This window comes from Cebus imitator, unplaced genomic scaffold (genome assembly GCF_001604975.1).
Source record: "Cebus imitator isolate Cc_AM_T3 unplaced genomic scaffold, Cebus_imitator-1.0 Scaffold129, whole genome shotgun sequence".
Taxonomy (NCBI): domain Eukaryota; kingdom Metazoa; phylum Chordata; class Mammalia; order Primates; family Cebidae; genus Cebus; species Cebus imitator.
Genome location: NW_016107444.1, coordinates 5,290,139 through 5,297,319, shown reverse-complemented (window position 1 = coordinate 5,297,319; position 7,181 = coordinate 5,290,139).

The window sequence follows — 7,181 nt, the reverse complement described above, 5'->3', positions numbered from 1 at the left end:
ACAAGCAAGTACTCAGAGATTTCATCACCACAAGGCCTGCTTTACAAGAGCTTCTGAAAGAAGCACTACACATAGAAAGGAACAACCAGTATCAGCCATTCCAAAAATATATCAAAAGGTAAAGAGGATCAACATAATGAAGAATCTACATCAACTAATGGGCAAAACAGCCAGCTAGCATCAAATGGCGGTATTAAACTCACATATATTATTTTTAATCCTAAATTTAAATCGACTACATGCCCCAATCGTAAGACACAAACAGGCAAATTGGATAAAAAGGCAAAACTCATCGGTATCCTGCATCCAGACCCATCTCACATGCAAGGATACACAAAGACTCAAAACAAAGGGATGGAGGAAGATTTACCAACCAAATGGAGAGCAAAATAAATAAATAAAAAGCAGGAGTTGCAATTCTTGCCTCTGATAAAACAGACTTTAAAGCAACAAAGATCAAAAGAGGCAAAGAAGGACATTACATAATGGTAAAAGGATCAATGCAACAAGAAGAGCTAATGATCCAAAATATATACGCACCCACTACAAGAACACCCAGGTACATAAGGCAAGTTCTTAATGACTTATAAAGAGACTTAGACTCCCACACAACAATAGTGGGAGACTTTAACATCACATTGTCAATATTAGACAGATCAAAGAGGCAGAAAATTAACAAGGATATTCAGGACTTGAACTCAGAATCGGAACAAGTAAACTTAATAAACATTTATAGAACTGTCCACCCCAAATCCACAAAACATACATTCTTATCAGTACCACATCACACCTACTCTAAAAGTGACTACATAATTGGAAGTAAATTACTCCTCGGTAATTGCATAGCATTTCACAGGTTTAAATGACATATTGGTTGGCTGCTTGTTTGTTATTTTCCTCCCTTATTCCTTCCTGTCTCCATTGTTAAGCACAATTATTGGCATATAAGAGGTTTCCAATATCCGTTTTTAGGCTGCATTCTAGCCTGGGCAATAAAGCAAGACTCCTGTTCTCTCTCCCTCTTTCTCTTCCTCTTTCTTTCATTCTTTTTTTTCTTTTTTTCTCTCTTTCTTTCTTTTTCTCTCAAAAAATAAATAAATAAATAAATAAATACCTGAGACTGGGTAATTTATAAAGAAAAGAGGTTTAGTTGACTCTTGGTTCTGCAGGCTGTACAGGAAGCATAGGGTCTTCTGGAGAAGCCTCTGGGAACTTTCAGTAATGGCAGGAGGTGAAGGAAAAGCAGGAGAGGGCACATCTTAGGTGGCTGGAGCAGGAGGAGGAGAGAGAGCAAGTAGGTACCATATACTTTTGTGTGTGTGTGTGTGTGTGTGTGTGTGTGAGACGGAAGGCTTGCTCTGTCATCCAGGCTTGAGGGCAGTGGCGTGATCTTGGCTTACTGGTTCAAGTGATTCTTCTGCCTCAGCCTTCTGAGTAGCTGGAATTACAGGCCCATGCCACCACACCGGCTAATTTTTGTATTTCTAGTAGAGATGGGGTTTCACTGTGTTGGCCAGGCTGGTCTCGATCTCCTGACCTCATGATCCACCCGCCTCAGCCTCCCAAAGTGCTGGGATTACAGATGTGAGCCACCACACCCAGCTGGTGCCCCATACTTTTACACAATCAGATCTTGTGAGAACTCTATCATGAGAACAGCACTGGGAGATGATCCTAAACCTCTGGAGACTTCTCCCTAATCCAGTCACCTCCCATCAGGCCCCACCTCCAACACTGGGAATTACAATTTGACATGGGATTTGAGTGGGAACCCAGATCCAAAACATATCAACCACTGAGGCAATAATGGGAAAAAAGAGGAAAAAAACATTGTGTGTGTGTGTGTGTGTGTGTGTGTGTGTGTGTGTGTGTATACATAATCTGGTGATGTAGATGCCACATGCATTGTTTGTCATGAGGAAAGTATTTTGGCGCATCCCCCATCTGGGCTGCACTCCCATCAAGACCGTTCGTGGGACCCCAGTGATGCCATAGTGTCAGGGGGCATTCAACCAGTTCTCACCTCAGAGGTAAAGGAGGAGACATGCCTCCTGCAAAATTATTCTACTCAAAGAAGAGCAGAAAAGAAGGAAATCCTGAACTCTGATGTCATTCCCTTTGCCCTGTTTTATATCCTGACTGCCAAGTAGAGAAATATAAAGCTTAGGCTTGATTGGAAAGGATGTGAGAACACAGATTTAAAGACCACTTCAGGAATTTGTATTTGACTGACACATGGAAAACTGGCATTAGTGGCTGTTTTGGGGCTGGGATGTGGCAGATACAGTCAGTCATCAGAGAGCACCACTTGGTGTCCCTGTGCCTTTACGGAAGAAGGGATAAGCAGCTGCATGCCTTCTGTAGGCTGGACAGGTAGATGGTGTTACTTGATCACCATCCTTTACTGTCCTTGCCAAGGCTTTATTGTTGGCCATGTATACACCGTTGCTTCACTGGTTTTGGGTTTGATCTGTGACTGGGAATGTGAGTAGAGGTGCCATATGCCCATTAAACCAAAGGCATTAAATGTACTTGCATGGTTTAGTTTGTTTTTTTGGGTTTCTGCCATCTGTCATCAGGACAGCATTCCCCAGGAAGCTACTTCCCATCCAGCCTGGGTCCCAAAATAAGTGATGTGGAGAAACTTAATCTCAACCCACAGCCAGAAGCAGTGTCTGGAGGTTCTTCCCATTGCACATCTTCCATCCTTCAACCACCTCCTGCTCTCTCCCGGCCTGGGCCACGTGGACCCAGCATTGCATTCTCAAGAGGATGAATTCCAATCTCAACCAACCCCTTCACGACCACCCCACGATGATTCTCACCTCCCTTGAGTCACCCTACTGTGACCTCTCTCCCTTCCTCTCAGAAGACGACACACCATATGCTGTACCAGAAAGATGAAAACTTCTCTATCTGGTTTAGGTTTTATGAAAAACAGACCTCAAACAAGAATTTGGGTGAGGAGGTTTATTTGTGAGATGATCCCAGGAGACAGATGTGAGGAAACGGGAAAGTAAGACAGACAGAGACAAGCCAACAAATGGTGCTATGGTTTGAATATGTCCCCTCCAAAATTCAAGTGTTGCCAGTGACATCATAGTATTAAGAGGCAGTGACTTTAAGAGGTGATTAGGGCATGAGGGCCCCCCTCATGAATGGGATTAGGTGTCTTTATAAAGGAGCTTGATGGAGGGAGCTTTTTCTGCTTCCCCTCTTCTGCCTTCTGCCATCTAAGAACACAGCAAAAGGCCCTAATCAGATGCTGGTGCTTTGATCTTGGACTTCTCAGCCTCCAGAACTGTAAGAAATAAATTTATGGGCTTTTTAAATAAGCAACTCAGTCCCAGGAATTCTGTGATAGCAGTACAAAAGGACTAAGACACATGACATTAGTGAACTTCTGGGCGACTGGGACTCAATCCATTGCATCCTCTCTGAGGAGCTATGTAAAATGTGCCTCCAATTTTCCCCCCAAAAAAGGACCAGGGGCATGATCTCATCAAGTATTGATTGAGGATTGGGAGTGGTAACTCCCCTGTACTTCTGGGATGTGCCTGCACCTGGCTAAGTAATCTCCTGCCTTTGATGTGAAAGCCTGAGGTTTTGGGTGGAAGCCAGTGGTATCAGGGAACTGTCCTCCGCAGCGGTGCTGAAACCCGACGGGCGCAGCAGGGAACTGTCCTCCACAGCGGTGCTGAAACTAGACAGCGCAAGGGGATCCCGTTTTAAATGCTCTATTCGTGTGCTATGCATGTATCTGTGTCTCTGGCCAAGTGGAAAAAACAGGTCTAGAGTGAAATGTGAGAGGAAGAGACAGAGAGACAAACTGCTGGTGGTATTCCACCCTGGTTCCAGTCATTCCTTTTATCACAGAACACTCCTAACTTTCCCTTGGTTTAGGGGAAGAACTGCCAGGTCTCAGCAAGAAACAGAAGGTAGTCTCAAAGGGTTTCAGTGAAGAAAGTTAATTATCCTATTGTCCTACTATTATTCCTATAGATCAAACATAGTAAGGACAAAAGTTTGAAGAAAAGTTATGCGAGAACAACTTGAAGTGATGAAAGTCCTAGAAAGATTGCCAGATTTAATTTTACTGGTGGATTCCAAGCTTTGGTTATTTCAGTTCAGATGGTCGCTGAGTTTGAGAAGTCCTCTGTTCCCCTCCAGTCCATTTCGCCCTAGATAATTTCTTGTGAGGTTCTCACTGCCCTGAGTTCAGTCAGAGAGAGATGTGTTGTCATCGTTTTCTTGGATTTAAATGATTGGGGTCCCAGGCCACTAGTAAATCTTTGGACAGTTAACATGATGTGGGTTGGGGAAGGGATGAGTGTCTTGATATTGCCCTGGAGACCCACATCAGGATCGGGGCCTTGCTAGGGACACAATTCTAAATTGGCATTTATTTTTCCTCAGTACCTTAAGGATATTAATCTATTGTTTCCTGAAATGTATTAATGTTTTCACCGTGGAGAAACTAATTGTCAAGCTTATTATAGTTATTTTGCATGACTTTCTTTTCTTTCTTTGAAAATTTTTAATAAATTTTTAATTATCAAAAGTGTCTACACATTTGATAAAATTTGGATTTATTTTTATCCTGCATGATTTTGAGTACACACTATAAATTCAAGGACTTATGTATTTATTTAATTCAAGAAAATCCTAAGAATTTTCTTAGAATATTAATTTTCTGCATTTTTCTAATTCAATTTTTGGACTCCTTTTACTTATTTATTTTTCAGAGACAGGGTCTCACGCTGTCTCTCAGGATGGAGTTCACTGGTGTGATGACACACACTGCAGCCTCGAACTCCTGGGCTCAAGAAATCCCCTCGCCTCAGCTTCTGGTATAAGTATATAGGTGCACCACCATGCCCAGATATTTTTTTCTCCTTTTTGTGGAGACGGAGTCTTGCTGTTTCCCAGGCTGGTCTCAAACTCCTGGCCTCAAGAAATCCTCCCACCTTTGCCTCCCAGAGTGCTGGACTTACAGGTGGGTGCCTCTGCACCTGGCCTGGAACTCCTTTTAGATATTGACTCTCAAACTATCCTATTTTTGTGTGTGGGTGTTTTATCCTTCCTTCTTTCTGTGCTACATTCTGGGTTTCTCCTTTAGGACTAATTTCCAAGTGCTTAATAAAATATTAGATTTTGTCTTGTCTATTGGATTTTTATCTCAGTGACCTTATTTTTCCATTTCTAAGATTTCTACTTGGTTCTTAGCATATTTACCTGGTCTCATTTCTGTTTGTTTTTGTTCAGTAATTTCTCATTCTACAGCTATTTATTCATCTCTTGAGCATATGTAGCTTTCAGATTGCTCTGTAGCTGTTGACTCTTGAACAACACACGTTTGAACTGCACAGGTGCACTTATGTTCTTTTGTCTCCAACACTCCTGTTGCAGCAAGACAAACCCCTCCTCTTACTCCTCCTTCTCAGCCTACTTGAAGTGAAGATGACAAGGATAAAGACCTTTATGATGGTCCACTTCCACTTAATAAATAGTAAATACATTTTCTCTTCTTTGTAATTTTCTTAACAACATTTTTCTTTCTCCAGCTTACTTTATTGTAAAAATATAGTATATAATACATATGGCTATAAAATATGTGTTTATCAACCGTTGATGTTACTGATAAGGCTTCCAGTCAACGTTGGCTCGGCTTTCGGGGAGCCAGAAGTTATACGTGGATTTTTGACTGCATTGTTGGGGGGGGGTTCAGTGTATCTAACCTCAATATGTTGAAGGGTCAACTGTATTTTCATTTTATCTGGTATGAATTCATCTCTTGATTGTTGATTGTATTGCTGATTTTCTTAGAATTTGTTTTTCCTCGGGTGTATTCAAATTCGTTTCATAGCCTGCCTTGAAGTGATGTGCCTTTCCTCTCTTTTCTCCCTCTCTCTCCATCCCTCAAGTTAATTACTTCCCACTAACTGGTTTGCTGCTGCCTCTACTCATCCTCCCAGGACATCCAGCTGCCTTGTGATGATATTAGAGATTCTGCATATTCATTTACCCAGGCTTGGTCAGGTCCTGGCTGTGAAGGTCTGTCTGCTTACTTTGCCCACCCTGGGAAGGTAGATTAAGTAAGACATAATTCCTGGAAATGATGGGGAATGATTTTTCTTCCTCACCTTGTTTCTTAGTCAAGGAAACCCCAGCCCGGCTTGTGGCTTGCATGGGTGGGCCTGGATCTGGAGCCTTGCCTTGTATGGAGCAATTTTAGCCTGCACTTCCTCGAGTAGTGTGAAGTCTTGCTGTTGCCTGTCTCTGCCGCTGGAGGCCCCATGCCTGTACCTTTCCCCCCAGTTCACTACCGTATGTATCTGTTATGTTTCCATTCCATGTGTCTATAGATTTTGATTGTAAATGTAGCTATATCTTCCTAATTTACACTTTTTACATTTTACCTATCACCCTTTGGAAAAAAAGGAAGCCCTTCAAGCAAAAACTTACAAAAAGAAAAGAGGAAATCAACTCCCCCAAGGCCACATAGCTAAGAATCGTGGTCAGATGTTGGCCCCCAGCCTGTGTGACTCCAAAATGAACTCTGCACAAATGTGGACAAAGTATTAAAGGACTCGTTTATTACAGATAGATTAATATATCTTAAATGAATTTTACATTTAGGGTATCAACCAACTGGGAATTTAAATTGCCACAATAAATATCTTTTGCGGGTTACAACCTGTCTCATTAATACTTGAATAAATGACACTAATTGTAATTAATAATGATACTATTAATAAATATAGGTTTAAATGCATCAACAGCACCAAACATTTGTATGCCAGGCACGGTTGTATGTTGTAGACACTGAGATAAGAAAGGAATATAAAACACGCTCCCTGCTGTCAGGAATTGGTCAGAGGTGTCTAAACTAAAAAGTGCATACAGGCTGGGTGCAGTGGCTCACACCTGTAATCTCAACAATCTGGGAGGCCAAGGTGGACAGATCACCTAAGGTCAGGATTTTGAGACCAGCATGGCCAACATGGTGAAACCCTGTCTCTACTAAAAATACAGCAATGAGAGGGGCATGGTTGTGCATACCTGTAGTCCCAGCTACTCAGGTGGCTGAGGCACAAGAATTGCTTGCAGGAGGTGGAGGCTGCAGTGAGTCAAGATTGCACCACTACACTCCAGCCTGGGCAATAGAGCAAGACTCTGTT